Source organism: Lissotriton vulgaris, chromosome 1_1 (assembly GCF_964263255.1).
Source record: "Lissotriton vulgaris chromosome 1_1, aLisVul1.2, whole genome shotgun sequence".
Taxonomy (NCBI): domain Eukaryota; kingdom Metazoa; phylum Chordata; class Amphibia; order Caudata; family Salamandridae; genus Lissotriton; species Lissotriton vulgaris.
Window position 1 is genome coordinate 1,068,524,353 of NC_141685.1, and position 17,117 is coordinate 1,068,541,469.

General features: G+C 37.8%; 1 protein-coding gene across 1 annotated transcript in view; it reads left to right on the forward strand.

Moving 5' to 3' along the window:
• Nucleotides 1-852: 852 nt before the first annotated feature.
• IL2RB (interleukin 2 receptor subunit beta) overlaps nt 853-17,117 on the forward strand; it is a 446,549-nt gene continuing 430,284 nt past the window's right edge. Inside the window, exon 1 of the mRNA XM_086963139.1 lies at nt 853-1,083. The gene's annotated coding sequence lies outside the window, so the exon portion shown is untranslated. The remainder of the gene's footprint in view (nt 1,084-17,117) is intronic.

Consider the following 17,117-nt stretch of genomic DNA (forward strand, 5'->3'; position numbering starts at 1 on the left):
GAAGGAAAACATAATTTCACGTTAACTGCACCTTACTCAAGTCAAAGTATTCCTCATTACGTTGAATAACACGAGCTTTTAGCCCTGCAAAAGTAATAGCAAGTCAAAATAATTACGTTGAGCGGTAAAGGTTGTGAAGGTCAGAATTGAGGTGAATTGTATTGCGTTAGGAGCTGGCAGTACCAGAGTACTACCGTGCTACTGAGACAACTACGAACAAGTTGGCACTTTATGGGAAAAGTGCTTTGAAGTGGCAGGCATTATCAGGTACAGACTAGGTATCCACATTTCTTAAGTTTGAAAGGGAATGTAAATGTGCTTCTCAGCAGGACTGGAATTCTTTTAATGGGCTAATAATATAATTTTCGGTGGTAAAGAGGTATTCTTCGACACCGATTACCTGCTTTTCTCTTTTTCCATTTAATGCATTGCAATCGAAGCGAAGGCTTGGGAGAACAAGGAAGCCATCTATCTCACAGTGACGTCGCCCCCACCCCAACCCCTGGCAAGCTTTTGAAAAACCTAAGAGCTTGTTGTCCCCGTGCTGGGACTCCGGACCGCGCTTGCAGAGACCTCACGAGCTGAGGTACGCAGGCCCGAGGTGGGTCCTACTTGTGGGCAGGAAGCCCTGTGCGGTTTTCCTCTCTCTTAAGATCTTTCTTGAAGGTTGTACGGTGAGGTGGGGTCCGGGGAGGAAAAGACAAGGCAGCCGCCCCTAACACCCACTCAGTGCGGTGTCCTCGTCGCCTGTGCCTGACAAACCATTTTTGCACGCCGAGCTCTCTCAGCCTTCCTCGTAGAGACACTCTGCTCTGAGTGGACCCTGGTTGTTGACCCCACACAGCCGTCCCCACCCGCCAAACCGCATGGCCTTCATCAGCGAGCACAGAGCATTGCCTCGTTCCCCACACCTCTGTTCTAATTTTTCTGCTACGGGAGGGTGAGTCAGAGGCAAGTTTCCTGTGTGATGTGCGTTTTGAGAAGGCTGAACTTCTCTGGCGCAGCACAGTGCCCAACGCCTCCTCCGGACCGCTCGCGCTAGGATGCTCCAGGGAGCAGCAATTAACTGGAATCAGCAGTGAGGTGAGCAGCGGCTGGCGAGCGGCGCACGTGCGCGACGCAGCTAGAGATGTGTAGTTTGGTAGCTCGTGACCTGAACCCTCCACTTCGGTTTCCACCCTCGCCTTCCTAGAACCGTTTGTATTTTGACTGAATCGAACTGGTAATCAGAAGCAGCCATGTGAAATTCATTGCGTGTCTTTATGCCACGGTACCCAGGCACCCCAAACCTCCCCACTTCAGAAGCCCACCAAGGGACTTTGTTGATGGGTAATAAAATCCTGCAGTTGTTTCTTTGTTTTGCTGGGAGCCACGGGGGTTTCCAGAGTCAGTGTTGCGTAGTTTCGGTGATTTTGCTGCTCTATTTTCTAATCTCTGGAGCGGTGGTTCTTCAACTTTTGTGTTCTGTTGACATCCGCCGCCAAATCATTACTGTAAACCGGGAACCTCGGTCTAAGTATTTTCGATGATTTGGACCACAAAACATACAGAAACAAGCATTCATCAAACGAAAGCACAAATGATGAACTATTTTATTCACTAACCACACACACATATAATTTTAATGAGAAGGTTTGAGCTTTTCCAAATTCAACCACTCCCCTCATCAACCATACTATATTCTGTCTGATGCACTTGCATGCTTCCATGAGTCACTCTGAGAATAATGCAATTTTAAAATGTTCAATTGTACATTTTGCCTCTCTATTTATATACACTTTAATAATCTGCTAATAATATTCAATTTTCGGAGCAGTCGCAGGCCAGTGGGCATTGAAGACCCCCAGGGATTACTGGACCATAGGTTAAGAACCACTGCTGGAGAGTTTTGTGTTCTGCTTGCTGTAAAGGGCGCATAGAAGGCGAGGTAGTAGCCTGAACTCTAAAATGTGGACTCTACACAGTGGTTTGCCCGGAGGAGGCTGGGGTCGGGGATCCAAAGAATGATTAACTGGTAGTTAATGCCTCTCACCAGCGCACTGCTTTATAGGTTAAAGGATAGTTGAGTCTCAAACAGGACCCCAGGTATATTTTTGTTTGTGGACTGTATTAACCCTATGGAATCTCTGTGTCTTGGGGCTAGGTGTAAAACACTTTCATTTGTTCAATATTGTGCCCAGACTGGCTGTTGTTTTTCTTTGTTTCTCGATTCCGTAATCAAGACGTAAGTGAGGCTATTTCAATGATACAATGAAAGAGACAACCATTTTTAGAGTTTACTGTGCATCTTTATAACACTAATTGAAAGACTGTGCATATTTTTAAACTGCATGTAAGTATAAAGGTGTTCTATTCTGTCAAAAGCAGGCAAGTATGCCCCCCCCCTCTTTAGTTTCAACTCAGGGATTTCCCCAGTTTACCACATCAGTCAGCGAGAAGAGACTCCCTCTCTCTGTTTCTGTACATCTGTCTCTCCCCGAACTTTTTTTTAATCTCTATATCTGTTTTTTCTTTCCATCTTTCTCTCCCTCGTTCATCTCTTCTGTCATACTTTGACTAACCGTTCTCTTACTCACTTTACAGTTTCCCCCTTCACATTTTCTATTTCTCATTCCCTTCCATTACAACCAAACATGAGTAATTCTTTATTAGCATGATATGAGATTACATGTGTTTGTTTCCAAAGCTTTGCAGGTTCACAGGTATTGCACTGAAGCACACATGTTTGCAAGACTGATGTTGTCACACGTTTACAGGTGTGGGACTGCCTATCATCCCAGCATACTAACATCTTGTGTTCTTAAAAGGGTCTTATCGCCAGTGATCCTGTGGGTGACTTTCCCATAGCATATTACATTAGTGTTTTCTTAAATGTGAGATTGTGTACTTTACTGTGCCAGCCTTTGTCAAATGTAATTCAGTGATCGCTGATTGTCAATTTAGTCTTTGTCTGTCTTTCTGATTCTTCCCTGTAAGTAGATACTATGCATGAAAGTCATTCCAATTTGTCGATTGGTAACATTTAATTTTGATTTGTGGCTGAACTTGGTTTCTTAGTGCACTATTTTTTGTTTTGTAAATATCACTATCAGATTCATATTGTGTATTCCCACGTTTCTATTCTGTTTTCTTCAAGGTCTTCACCTCGTCTCTAGTATGGAGGGAGCTTCTTCATCTAAGAAGGAATGTGTGGTCTAATGTTGTTGGTTTTGTATAGCTTTGAAATGGAAAGACTAGCTGTTGCTTTTCCTGAGATGCTTCTAGAATTTGTCGGCCAATTTGTGTTTAATCCTGTAGTGATATGCATCATCGTGGTTCTGCTAGGCAGGTTTTGTTGGGCCATCAGTGCTTGTATACAAAACTGGTGACGCATGATTTCTATTGAGCAACTGACCCACGTGATGTAATAATGAGTATTGGTGGAGCCCCTGATGCAATTGTCGTAGAGGAGTATTGGTTTAACAGCCAGGTCAAATATTTGCGTCCAGAGATTGACCTAAGTGTCCACAACTTGGTAGCATAGAACTCCAGCTGCCCCTTTCTTGGCATCACTTAATGGCTTCAATATGGTTTTCAGAGGTACTGAATGTCATTCCCAATGAGGTGCATTTGGTTATGTGTTTAATATTCTTCTTTTTTATCTTTCTTTCTCTACCTTTCTTTGATGGTAGGAGATATAGAACCATCTTAGTGACAAACCAAATCAAATAATGAGAACCATTCAGTTCATCCTGGGCAGGGTCGCAACATATCTCTAAGATGGATCTTGGAGATAACATGCCCCTGATGGGGAGCCAGAGGAGTTTTTTCAATTTCTGGGTGATGTGGTTGAATTTACTAAGGTCTTTGATGATACTAGCCTCAGCCTGCCCGGTGCCATTCATGGGTGCCAATATGGAGTTAGGGAGGCTGAATACTTCAAGCGAGAGAAGATAAAGGCCTACAATGCTGATCTAAAGTAATTTTCTTGCGGGAAGAGCTTTAATTTTCTTAAGAGGGAGAGCTACAATTTTGAAGATAGTGTAATAAACATTGACATTAAACTACACCTAGCAAGTTCTAAAACCAGTCCTACTTGTCAAAAGCTTCTATATGCTCAGGACAGTAACAGCACATCATACCCATATGTTATAAATGGGGGTCTCTAGTTGGCGGGTTGTTACCCTGTCTAAGCAGGGACCCTTTTTCCTAGTCAGAATAAGGGGGATACACTACTGAAATAATCCCTGCTCACCCCATTTAGTTTGGCACGAGCAGTCAGGCTTTTCCCAGAGAGTGTGTAAAGCATTTGCACACAGTAATATAGTGAAAATGCTACAGAAGGACACCCCACCAGTTTAGAAAAATATCCAATATTTATCTGTGCAAAACAATAAAAATCCAACATACAATAATCAAAATATGAACTTTGCAAAAATAACCTTAAAAATGCAGTTCTTTGAAGTTGGTAACTCCGTCTGTTGCTATCCGAGCATGTCGGTGCGGACCGGCGTAGGTGTCAGAAGACTTGTAAACAGTACCTTTCGTTCTAGCTGACTACAACGGTGTGGGCCGGCGGCAGCGGTTGTCGAGCGTATGGTGTGTAGTGGAGCAGTGTGGCGTGCAGTGCCTTCAGGTTGCGGTGCAGGCAGTGGCTCGGTAGTGGTCGTCCAGCGGTGCCGGTGAGACCAGGGCCGCATTCCGAAGCGAGGCGGTGTTTGTCGCAATGCTGACGGTAACAGTGCAAGGAGAGGCGTCCATCGAAGGTCGGCGGTCAATGGGGCTGGCGTCAGTGGGACCCGGCTGCAGTGTAGGACAGGGCGGTGCTTCGTATAGCTGACGAGCGGGGCCCCCAGACCACAGTACAGACCACAGCGGCGATGTCAGCTTGCAACAGCGTTGTCTGTGAGGCCAGGGCAGCGGAGTAAAGCGAGGCGGTGTGGAGTGCAGAGTGCGGTGCACAAAGGTCTGGATGCAAGCAGCTGCTCAGTGGCAGCGGCAATTGTCATCGTCGGTGAGACCAGGGTTGCAGTACGAAGTGGAGCAGTGCAATCCGTGGTGCCTTCAGATCACGGAACCACCGGCGGTCTTGGTGGTGGCGGCATCTGGTTGCGGTTTCCCTCTGTGGCAGCTGAGACATGCGGTCCCAGAGGCTGCACCAAGAGGAAGATGAAGTATTTGCTATTCCTGAGACTTTTTGAACCAGGGGAAAACTCTACCTCACGCCCTTGGAGAAACTCAAAGATGTTGAAGAAAGTTCAGTCCAGTTCTTTCTGTGCCCAAGACAGAAGTAGCCACTGCAGGCCAACCCAGGAAAGCACACAGCAAAAAGGTAGTTCCCCCTAACAGCTTCTCCAGCTCTTCTTCTTGGCAGATTTCTGAGTCCAAAAGAGTTCTAAAATTTCTTGGGTCTGGGCCCCAATATTTAATCCACATTTCCCTTTGCCCTCTTGTGACAAAGAGTCTCTGTACTTGTCCAAACCAGTTGTGTCCTCTCTGACCCAACTTCCTGGCAGGAGGTGGAGAAAGCATTGTGTAAGGCAGACCAGGCCTATTCAGGTGCAAGTAAATCTCCTCCGACTACTCTAAATGCAGCCCAGAACTATTCAGCCCAGCCCAGACTCATCCAGGAAAGGCAGGACACACCTCAACCCCCAGTGGCTGTCTACAGTGAATGCACACCCCCAGACCCTGTCCCTCCGAAGCCAGACAGTCAATCCACAACCTAGCAGAGGCACACAGGATGGTTAATCAAGAAAATACCAACTTTCTAAAAGTGGCATTTTCAAACACACAACATAAAAGTCATCTTTACTAAAAGAAGCATTTTTACATTCTGAGTTCAGGAATACTTAACTCCATTCCTCTATCTTGTCCCAATGAGAAGTTATACTTTTAAGATATTACAAAGCATCTCCTTTTCTATCCTATAGAACAGATAGCCTTTCAATAGTAAAAAACGAAATACACCGTATTTCACTATCAGGACATGTCACACACACCAGTGCATGGTAGACAGTCAAAATATCGAGTTGTTAATGTCGAAGTACCATATTATCGAGTCCTAAAAGTCGATGGTAAGAAATATCGACAACCAAAATATCGTTGTAGAAAATATCGATTCATGTGTGTGTCAATATTATCGAAGACATGAATTTCGAAATCAGTAATATCGAAGCTTAAAATATCGATAGGCAAAAATATCGATATGTAAAAGTGATGTTTTAAAGTATGTTAAGTAATGATATAGTCAAATGTTGTCTATATATAAGGTAATTTATACATATAATTTCAATAATTTTAGTTATAAGTGTAGGAGCGGGATGTAGAGTTTATAGGGGATAAGGGTGGGTAGTGTTTTAAAAAAGTATAGTGTAATTATGGAATAATAAATTTCGAATTTTAAGTAAAATTTTACATTTTCGAAATTTGAATTACATATTTGTAAAAGGCGAAATTTTATATAAATCTATGGAGTATTGTAAAATTTATTGTAGTTTGCTTTTGTGTATGTAGTAAAAATGTTTGTAAATATATATTTATATTTAAATATTTACGAAATAATTGTATATTAATTTTAGGAGCGGGATGTAGAGTTTATAGGGGATAAGGGTGGGTAGTGTTTTTAAAAAGTATAGTGTAATTATACAATTAAAAATTTCGAATTTTCATTTAAATTTCTAAATTTCGATTATTGAAATAAATATTAGAACTAGTCGAAATTTTTTCGAAATTTAGGGAGTATATTAAAAAAAAAATATTTTTCTTTTGTGTATGTACTAAAAAGTATTGTAAATATAAAATAATTATTATATTTTTTATAAATATTTGTAAAATAATTTTAGGAGCGGGATGTAGAGTTTATAGGGGATAAGGGTGGGTAGTATTTTAAAAAATATAGTGAAATTATAGAAATAAAAATTTTGCATTTTCATTTAAATTTCGAAATTTCGAAAATTGAAATAAATGTTTGATCAAGTCGAAATTATATCGTATTTTAAGGAGTATAATACAACATTTTTAAGTTTGCTTTTGTGTATGTACTAAAAAGAATTGTAAATATAAAATTTTTATATATATTTATTAAATATTTGTCTAATTATTTTAGGAGTGGGATGTAGAGTTTCAAGGGGATAAGGGTGGGTAGTGTATAAAAAAAGTATACTGTAATCATAGAAGAATAAATTTCGTATTTTATTAATTTATTTCTACATTTCGAAATTTTAAATACATATTTGTTAAATGCGAAATTTCATACACAATTATGTTATTTTTTTAATTTTGGGATTTTGTGTATGTAGTAAAAAGTATTATAAATATATATTTTCGTCAATATTTAATAAAGAAATGTATCATAATTTTAGGAGCGGGATGTCGAGTTTATAGTGGATAAGGGTGGGTAGTGTTTTAAAAGGGACATTTTTAGGGTTCAGGGTCAGTTTTTGGTTTGTGTGCAAAGGGGTATTTTTAGTGTTCAGGGTCAGTTTTTAGTTTTTGGGTAAAGGGGTTTTTTTTGGTTTCAGAGTCAGTTTTTAGTTTTTGGGTAAAGGGGTATTTTTAGGTTTCAGGGTCAGTTTTTAGTTTGTGGGTAAAGGGGTATTTTTAGGTTTCAGAGTCAGTTTTTAGTTTTTGGGTAAAGGGTTTTTTTTAGGGTTCAGGGTCAGTTTTTAGTTTGTGGGTAAAGGGGTATTTTTAGGTTTCAGGGTCAGTTTTAAGTTTGTGGGTAAAGGGGTATTTTAAGGTTTCAGGGTCAGTTTTTAGTTTGTGGGTAAAGGGGTATTTTTATGTTTCAGGGTCAGTTTTTAGTTTGTGGGTAAAGGGTTTTTTTTTGGGTTCAGGGTCAGTTTTTAGTTTGTGGGTAAAGGGGTATTTTTAGGATTCAGGGTCAGTTTTTAGTTTGTGGGTAAAGGGGTATTTTTTGGTTTCAGGGTCAGTTTTTAGTTTGTGGGTAAAGGGGTATTTTTAGGTTTCAGGGTCAGTTTTTAGTTTGTGGGTAAAGGGGTATTTTTTGGTTTCAGGGTCAGTTTTTAGTTTGTGGGTAAAGGGGTTTTGTAAGGTTTCAGGGTCAGTTTTTAGTTTGTGGGTAAAGGGGTATTTTTAGGTTTCAGGGTCAGTTTTTAGTTTGTGGGTAAAGGGGTATTTTTAGGTTTCAGGGTCAGTTTTTAGTTTGTGGGTAAAGGGGTATTTTTAGGTTTCAGGGTCAGTTTTTAGTTTGTGGGTGAAGGTTTTTTTTTAGGGTTCAGGGTCAGTTTTTAGTTTGTGGGTAAAGGGGTATTTTCAGGTTTCCGGGTCAGTTTTTAGTTTTTGGGTAAAGGGGTATTTTGGGGTTCTGGGTCAGTTTTTAGTTATAGGGGTACAGGGGTACAGGGAAAAAATAAATTAAGATTAAATTTAAATTAAATTAATTAAATGAAATTACATTACATTATATTATATTAATGTTTTTTTTACATTTAATTTACTATAGTAATTTATTATGAATTAATGTCCTGCACTTACTCAAATTAATTGGTGATTGGAGTAGGAATAGTAAATTAAATAGGTTCTGTGTCCTGCACTTACCCTAATTAAATGGTGATTGCAGTTGTAATAGTAAATTATTAAAGATTTTTGACAAGCAATTACCTAAAGTAAATGGTGATTGCAGTCGGAATATTAAAATTATTAATTCTGTGTCCTTCAAATATTGATATTATATGTATATGGGTGTATGAATAATAACTGTTATAGGTTCAGTGTATAGTATGTACTCTAATTACATGTGGTATATAGAAATAGATAGAACATTACAGTTATAATACATTTGCAAAAAGACATAAAAATGATTTTGTAATAGGTAATAGAAAATAATGACACATTTTTTGTTTACAATAATTTTTGTTTATTCAACAATTGAAAAATACGATCACATATACATTTTATCAAGCTATGTTTGGTATAAATATTAAAAAAAAGAAGGACAATGTTCTTTTAATATTCACATTTTTGAGTAGTTTTCTTGAAAAGTACTTTTAATTTGTAGAGAAAAAATGGTTAGTTCACATAATGCAATGTTTGATATTATACATACATAAAAAATATTGTTTCTTAATAAAACATTAAACATGTGTAATGAAAAACATAAATCACAAAATTTCAATAAATATAGTGATATACAGATGATGATATTAACATATGAACACTTTTAAATGTATAATATAATATAAAGATCTTGATTAGAACATTTACATCATCATCAATGATTGTTTTAACAATACAATATTGTTATGTATAATTATTATTAAAAAATACGTTTTAATAATAATAATTTTCACATATTAGTCATATTGTAAACAAGTAAATCTGAAAAACAAATACAATATTACAGATTTAGTTATATAATAATTTTAATAAATATTACATTAAATATTGCAAGATTTTCATACTTAATGTAATAAATATTAAAAGTATGTAAAATATAATTAATATATAGTAAAAAAGATAATCATTTTACAATGTACTATACAATTTTTTGTACATTACACATAATTTTGAACCATATATATAACAATAATGGACATTTATAGTAGTACTTTTCACAGTTACATATAATTCGGTTCTTTTATTTTGTAACCACTCTTTGTCTTTTTGCGTTATTTTGGGAAAGGGAAAGTCGCGGTTGGAAGCAGGTTCACGTTTGAGTAGGTACGATTCTACTTTTATCTTTTTAAAGTATTGTAACTAAAAATTAAAGGTAGTCCTTTGTTATTTTGGGGTTAGTAATTAAAGTATGACTGTTTACATATAATGGAGTGGACTCAATACGTATTTCCGTTCACGAGTTTTTGGTCCATTTGAAATAGTTGGAGTTAATGAGTATGTGGTATGATTTAATTAAAATTTAAAAAAATAGGAATGTTATGTTTATATATTATGGTATACTCGTTAGTGTTATGTCGGTGGGATTGTTTTGAATTTTTTTGTCTCGTATTTTGAAACAGCTATTTCCGTTTCCGATTACTCTTTTTTTTGGGAAAGGAAGTGTGTTTCAGTTGTTAGAACGGAGATGTATAACATTCTTCCTTTTTATTTTGAGTTCTCTGAAATATTTATCACAGTTTAAGATAACAGTCGTCATTTTCAATGGCATTTAAAGAGTCGTTTTATTTGGATGATGGATAGTTTTAGCACAGTTAATAGAAAAATAATTAATGATTTGTTGGATTAAGTCTTTGAGATTTACACATTGTATTGTCGGTAAAGGATTAATCTTTATGATGTTCTATTTAAATGTAAGTTATTCATTTTTATTATTTTGTTTGGATGGAAACAGTATTTAAAAAAAAAATTGAGATAATGATATATTTATTTAGTCTTTTTATAATATTGTAAAAAAATACATTAGACTAAATAAATATAGATTTATTATATTAGAATATGTGTGTTATTATATTAAGGATATTGTTTGATGTTTATCCATTGATTTACTTATTGCAATTAGTTCAATGTTTTGGCTATCATTTTTAGATATTCCAGTCTTCTTGTTGTAGGATATAGTTGGACTTGCTGTTGAAGATATAGATACATTTGAGCAGTTTGTCTAGAGATTTTTGGTTTTAGTTGTATGACAGATTGCTCCATACGTAGTTCCTGAAAGCTTTGCTCTTTTTGTATAGCTGTGACTAGCTTGTGTAATGTGGGTGTTGTACGTCGAGTAGAAGAGAGGAAGGCATTGTGCCAACCTTCAACAGCATTGTTCGTTTTTGCCTCTTGGTTCAGCGTTGGTAGATATACATTCCACCAGGGAATTAAAAATTTAGGCTGGCGTCTGTGGCCTGACCTATGTAGTCTTCCTACCCAGTTGTCCTCAAAGTAATCTAAAAGTGGGGCGAGTCTTTGCTCATTTTGGGTGTAGAAAGGACTTTCAATTAATAGATTGTAATGTTCTGCCACATCAGTTACTGGTACATATGCCAGAGCAATGAGATGTTTGATTTGGTACGCAAAAGTTATATTTGTTGCATACTCAACACTAAGGGCAGATTTTTGTAAATGTCTCCAGAGACATTGATTGAAATGGAAATAACATCCTTGAATGGATGTGTGTGGGTAACTTTTCAAAATAGAATTAATCATAGCATGTTCGAAGTCTATGATGATTTTCATTGGGAAGTAGTCAGAAGTTTGTTCTTTTATTTTTTGTAAAATTTCTGAGTAAGTTGTGGCTTGTTTGTTCGGTAATAAACAGTATATGAAGGGGATACAGGTATTATGATATTGCCCATGAATTGTGTATAATTGGTAGAAAGGTTTTGGGCATATAGAAAAAGTTCCATCCATCATCCAAGTAGCACTTTCTGTTAATTTTGTCATATTGTTATTAGTTGCAAACATGATTATTCTTTTGTCCTTGCTATGATTATCATAAAAAATAAATGGCTCGTCATTATGAGTGATTACAAGCTCAGGCGGAATTATGACTTCCTCAAAAGTTCTAGGAGTTGGTATATTGGGTCTACTTGCTTTCTTTGTCCTTGCTATTGTTCTTTTAATGGAAGCAATAGATGGTAGCTGACCTCTTGCTTCTCTGGGAACTTTAGGTAGTAATTCTTTCAGAATTACGTTGGTAGGTAGTTCTGATCTGCTACTTAATTCTTTGATATTCTCGAGAGTGGATCTCACTTCGATTTCCGAGATGTTTGGTGGGTGATTATGTTCAGTGGTATTAATAACACTAGTTTCCCTTGTTGTAGCACGGCCATAGCATTTATTGGAGTAATATTTCGTACACTTCCAATTCACTTTAAGGTCTTTTTGTTTCTCCTGAGTATAAATGTAGCCCATATAGCATAACAAAAATTTGCCTTTCTGAGATGTAATAAATCTTGCATCATCAGTCATTCTTGAGTTCTGGTATCTAGAAAAGTTAATATACAAATTTTAAAAAAATGTGAAATGTATAAAAGATTTTAAATAAAGCAAGTACTCTTCTAGTAATTTACTTACCAGCAGTAATGTTCTATGTATCGAAAGTAGATGCTTGTTCAGTCCGATGTTGTGGTCCTATTGCCACGGTCTGTTGAAAAAAAATGTAAGTATGTTATAGGAAAAGTTACAATTTTTATTTTGGTTACATTTTTGGTAGTTTATAACGTCTCTAAAAATACTTTAGTTTATTTGGATTTTAAAAGAGACATTTCCAAGATAATACTAACAGAAGCATAAAAAGAGTCATTTTTTTGTTCGAGTATATTCTATAGAGTTTATAAAGACTTGTTATGTTTTATTTCTGAACTTACCAAGAGAATTAGAGTAGTAGCAGAATGTTTGTTCTTTGATGTGAATTATCTGTTTTCTGTAGCTTTGAGGTCTGTTTAGAGAGAAAGTTTATGAAAATTACCAATGTGTTTATATGTTCCATAAACAATACACACTTGTTATAAAGCATTGTTACTTATTTGCTGAAAAGAACCTGGGATGACACATGTATTATGAGTTACAGCAAAAGAAACATATTTAGGAACAGGAATAAATAATTTTTTACACAGCATTGTAACGTTTTTTCCCCAAAACATTCTGGCTTCACAATATGTATTAAGAGTTACAGGCTAAGAAACAAAGTAGAGAGTTTGAAATTAGGACACTAATTGTCAAATAACGTTAAGTAAATACAAAAAATATGTAGATACCTTTTTTAAATTTAAAGTGTCCAGTATCTTGAAGTTGAAGTATAACTTGATTTGTTTGTAGAGTCTGTTTAAAGGCAAAGTACATAAAGAAACAACAATTTAGGTTACAAATCTTGGTCTATAAGTGATAGTACAAAAACATTAGAATTTATTAACAGAGCTATATGATTACTTACTTGTAGTTTCAGGACGAATTTTCTTGCACAGAAGAATATAAATGGTGCTCCCAAAATTGGCAGTATGTGGTCACGAAGAATATTCCCTGCAAGTTGTATGGTTGTTTGTGACTGGTTTATATAGTCTATGTGTAATTAAGTTTGCTATCTGATTGGTCAGATATGTAAAGACGAGTTACTATTGGTTAGTTTGAATTTTTTTTAACTTAAACATTTAAGATATATCTTCTTATATTGTTTATCTAGAGGAACTGAAATGATATATTTATGTAATAAAAAACTCTTGTAATAAATATAGAATATGTACAATGAGTACTAAGTATAAAAAAAGTATGTTTACAAAGAGTTTATATCCAAATATCGTTAGTGCGCGAAAACACAATTTTTTACAGTAAATGTTACTTAATAATTAGAAAATAAATTAGTGAAGTCTTTTAAAATGTGTGTATTACTAAGAGAATAGATTTATTGGTGTTATATATTAAAAATTGAGTATTATTTAGCAATCAATAATTTTATGTAGACGAAAATAGTGCTATCGAAATTTTAGTATTCGATATTATTGTAGTGTGCTATATGTAGTATTGAGTGTCGATATTATGGTAGTCGAAAATAATGTTAACGATATTTGTGTAGACGATATTTTTGTGCATCGATATAGTTTGATCGATATTGTAGTCGTTTTCATGTTAAGTATAGGGTGTCGATATTAGTGATATCGATGTTTGAGACTCGATGTTATAGTAGGTCGATTTTTGTGAAATTGAAATTCTGTCAGTGATTCCCAGTGCATGTCCTACATTTCACATATACTGCACCCTGCCCATTGGGTACCTTGGGCCTACCTTAGGGGTTACTTACATATAATAAAAGGGAAGGTTAGGGTTTTCCAAGTGGGTTCACTTGCCAAGTCGACATGGCAGTAAAAACTGTGCACAGACACTGCAGTGGCAGGTCTGAGATACCGTTGCAGGCTACTTTTAAAAACATTTTTTTACTGAGTTTTACATAACGCAAACTTGACCCGGTATCGGGTATCAGAGCGCTTTACATAGCACCAGTTGCTTTACATGAGGACACATTCATTCTGTGGGTGGCACAATAAGTGCTGCAGGCCCATTAGTAGCATTTGCTTTACAGGCCCTGGCACTCTCAGTGCACCTTACTAGGAACTTACCAGTAAATCAAACATGCCAATCATGGAAACACCAATTCATAACATAATTTACAGTAGGAGCACTTGCACTTTAATACTGAACAGCAGTGAGACAGTGCACAGAGACACTAAACCAGCAAAACCAGTCAAAACCAGGAGTTCAGAAGACAAAAAGACAGGGGAATCACGCAAAAAAATGCCAGGTCTAACACTATATAACTTACCAGGGAGGATGCTACCCAACTGTTTGTGACAAAAACAGACTCCTTAAGAGTGGTTGAAATATGGCCGGTAAGCAGTAACATGGTCTCCTCTGACATCCTGAATACAAATAATCCATGGAATTGTTAAACATCTACCTTGTGCAGTGTAGGCAGTAGCAAATATTGTACCAGGACTCAATTCCCTTTTCAGCCATTCAATCGCCCTGTTCCCTATCATCGACACAGAAACCTGCTGAAGTACTTTCCACTCACCTGTCTATCTTTTCTTGAATATATCAGTATTGAGCTCTAAAACAGATGATTCAAAATGGCAATCTTTTATTAAATTGAAGGACATCTGTTTGCAGGAGACATGGACCCAACTCCCCCAACCAAATGCAGAATTCTCTTTAGATGGCTACGCAGAATTTCTAATGGTGGTAATTAAACTCCCCAAATATAGACCTGTAGGGAGCCTAGAAACATGGGGCTCCACAAAATGACACTCCCAAAATTGAGCAACTCTCTGTTGCAGCTCATCCAACAAACACATTACATGACTGTCAAGATCTTATACACACAGGGATTCCTTGAACATTTTGAATCTGCGCATTCCACCGAGCCACCCTCAACAGGGAGACCAGTTCCTTTGATCACTTAAAGATGTGATAATGAAAAATTAAATGTTTAACAAGCTCCACAGAAAACCATACAATAATAATCTGCAGTGATTTCAATGTCCTGCCTACAATGATATATTATTATGTGGAGAAGTGTGGCTCAGGGGTTAGAGGCGGCAGACCCGGAAGCTGAGATCGGCCCTGGACCAGGGTTCAATTCCCTGCCTCGGCGGGTCTTGGGCTAAAAAAATTCCACGGTCTCGATAATTCTCGCTCCGGTGCCTCCTCGACTCACGGGTTCACGCTCTGCGACTCTGGGCAATAGCTTGCTTGATCTCCACAACGGCCCCTCGCGGCGGGATGCCTGGCTTTCACCTTGTGGATACCCTGCCGGGGCCTCTCACAGGGGAATACCAGGACGGGTTCCCCAGGCAAGCGCCAGGATGCCCTTTGTGGTGACAGGTCGCGCTATATAAGTATACCTACATTTACATACATTTACATTATCTGTGTGGAAGAGACAGTGTAGGGTACACAGGAGTCAATAATACAATTGGTAAAAAACAACAGGAGAGAGAAATGTTTTACCAACATGCCCCAGAATAGTGAACCTCCGTTTCCATAATGGACATATGTCTGATAGCACAGCCTCTACCACCTACAAGTCTAAAATGAAGCTTAATTTACTATATTCCGATTAATGCGGAGTCACAGAAGTAGGTACTTGATAGGGAAGTGATATGACCTTTTGAAAGTGATTATGATCCTCTAGTGACTAACTTGTCTGGAAAATTCAAAATCTTTGAACTCCCACTGTCGACTCCCCCTAATTTCACTGGCCAGCAATAGATCAATGAAGTGGAATTGGGAGAAATATCAGCCACTACTAAGGAACACCTTGGGGCAATCACCAAAGACAATCTATGCAGCAAAGCTAGAAGAGAAACATTATTTTATATTATTTCGGACTAGCAATGGTCAACATCAACATCCAATCCACCTACAGAAGTGCAGAAAAAAACACCTTTGGTTTCACAAAGATGCAGAAACTGGAAAGAAGATCTATTTGTAGTTCTAAGCATGAGATAGTTCTCCTCCACCAATGCTTGAAGTTTCATGGAACGTAGAATGAATAGAGCATTGATAAATAGAAAAAACTATGAAGGTCAAGAACAGGTATAAAATTAACCAAATGTTGCCGTCAAAGAAAAAAAGCTAAAAAGATTTTGGGAGCTTGCATCCCACAATTAATGAGGGCGAAGGACACAAACCGAAACACCATATTAGAGCAACTATGTAGACTGGCCACTTTATGAAACTTTATGGCGAAAGGTGAAACACAGTTCTACCTCTTCAAAATATTACACTTTGTGTTGAAGGGAATTATTGATACAACCACTGACTCTCCACTTGTAATACCTGGCAGAAGCTGAAACGCGTCTGCCAGGTGTTTTTAGCATACACTCTTGTCCTTTTGGTGGCAATTAAACCTTACCTGGGTTGTCCAAGAGCATGTGTTGGCCCGTTTTTGAGAGGAAGACGGGATTTATGGTGGCTGTTATGGCAGCTGTCGATGCTGCACGACCGGCACGCCTCTCTGTCTGGTGCTCCGCTTATGTTCGACAACAGAGTGGTGTTTGGTGCTGATTGCACAAAGCGGCGTCCCCTCGCCCACAACAGTGTTTTAGTACCGAGGAGAGAGCAGCAGAGTTCTGTTGATTTGGACGACCACAGGTGATGCAAGCCGCCATTGTCCATGCAACAGTGGATGTGTGGACTCGCTAGCTGGCAACCAGCCAGGGCATTACAAATTGCATGGACCAGTCACTGAACCTGTGTTCGCAATGTGGGACTGCAAATTCTCACTTTGCGTGGGACCCGTACAGACTGCGGGACTTCAGGTACCAGCATGCTTTGCAACTACAATCAGTAGAGATGGAACAACCCTGCCACTGATTGGATTTACCTGTACCAATCAGAACAGTACTAACTGTATGTAAAGTCCTCGCACTTTTTAATCAATTTCTGAAACACAATGCTGGCAATGATTAAGGCATTCGCCGAAACGCGTATGGCAGGTGTTTTAAGTATACACTCTTGTCTGTTTGGTGGCAATTAAACCTTACCTGGATTGTCCAAGAGCATGTGTCGGCCCGTTTTTGAGAGGAAGACGGGATTGGTAGTGGATGTTATGTGCGGCTGTCGACGCTGCACGACCGGCACGCCTCTCGGTCTGGTGCTCCGCTTATGTTCGACAACAGAGTGGTGTTTGGTGCTGATTGCACAAAGCGGCGCCCCCTCGCCCACAACAGTGT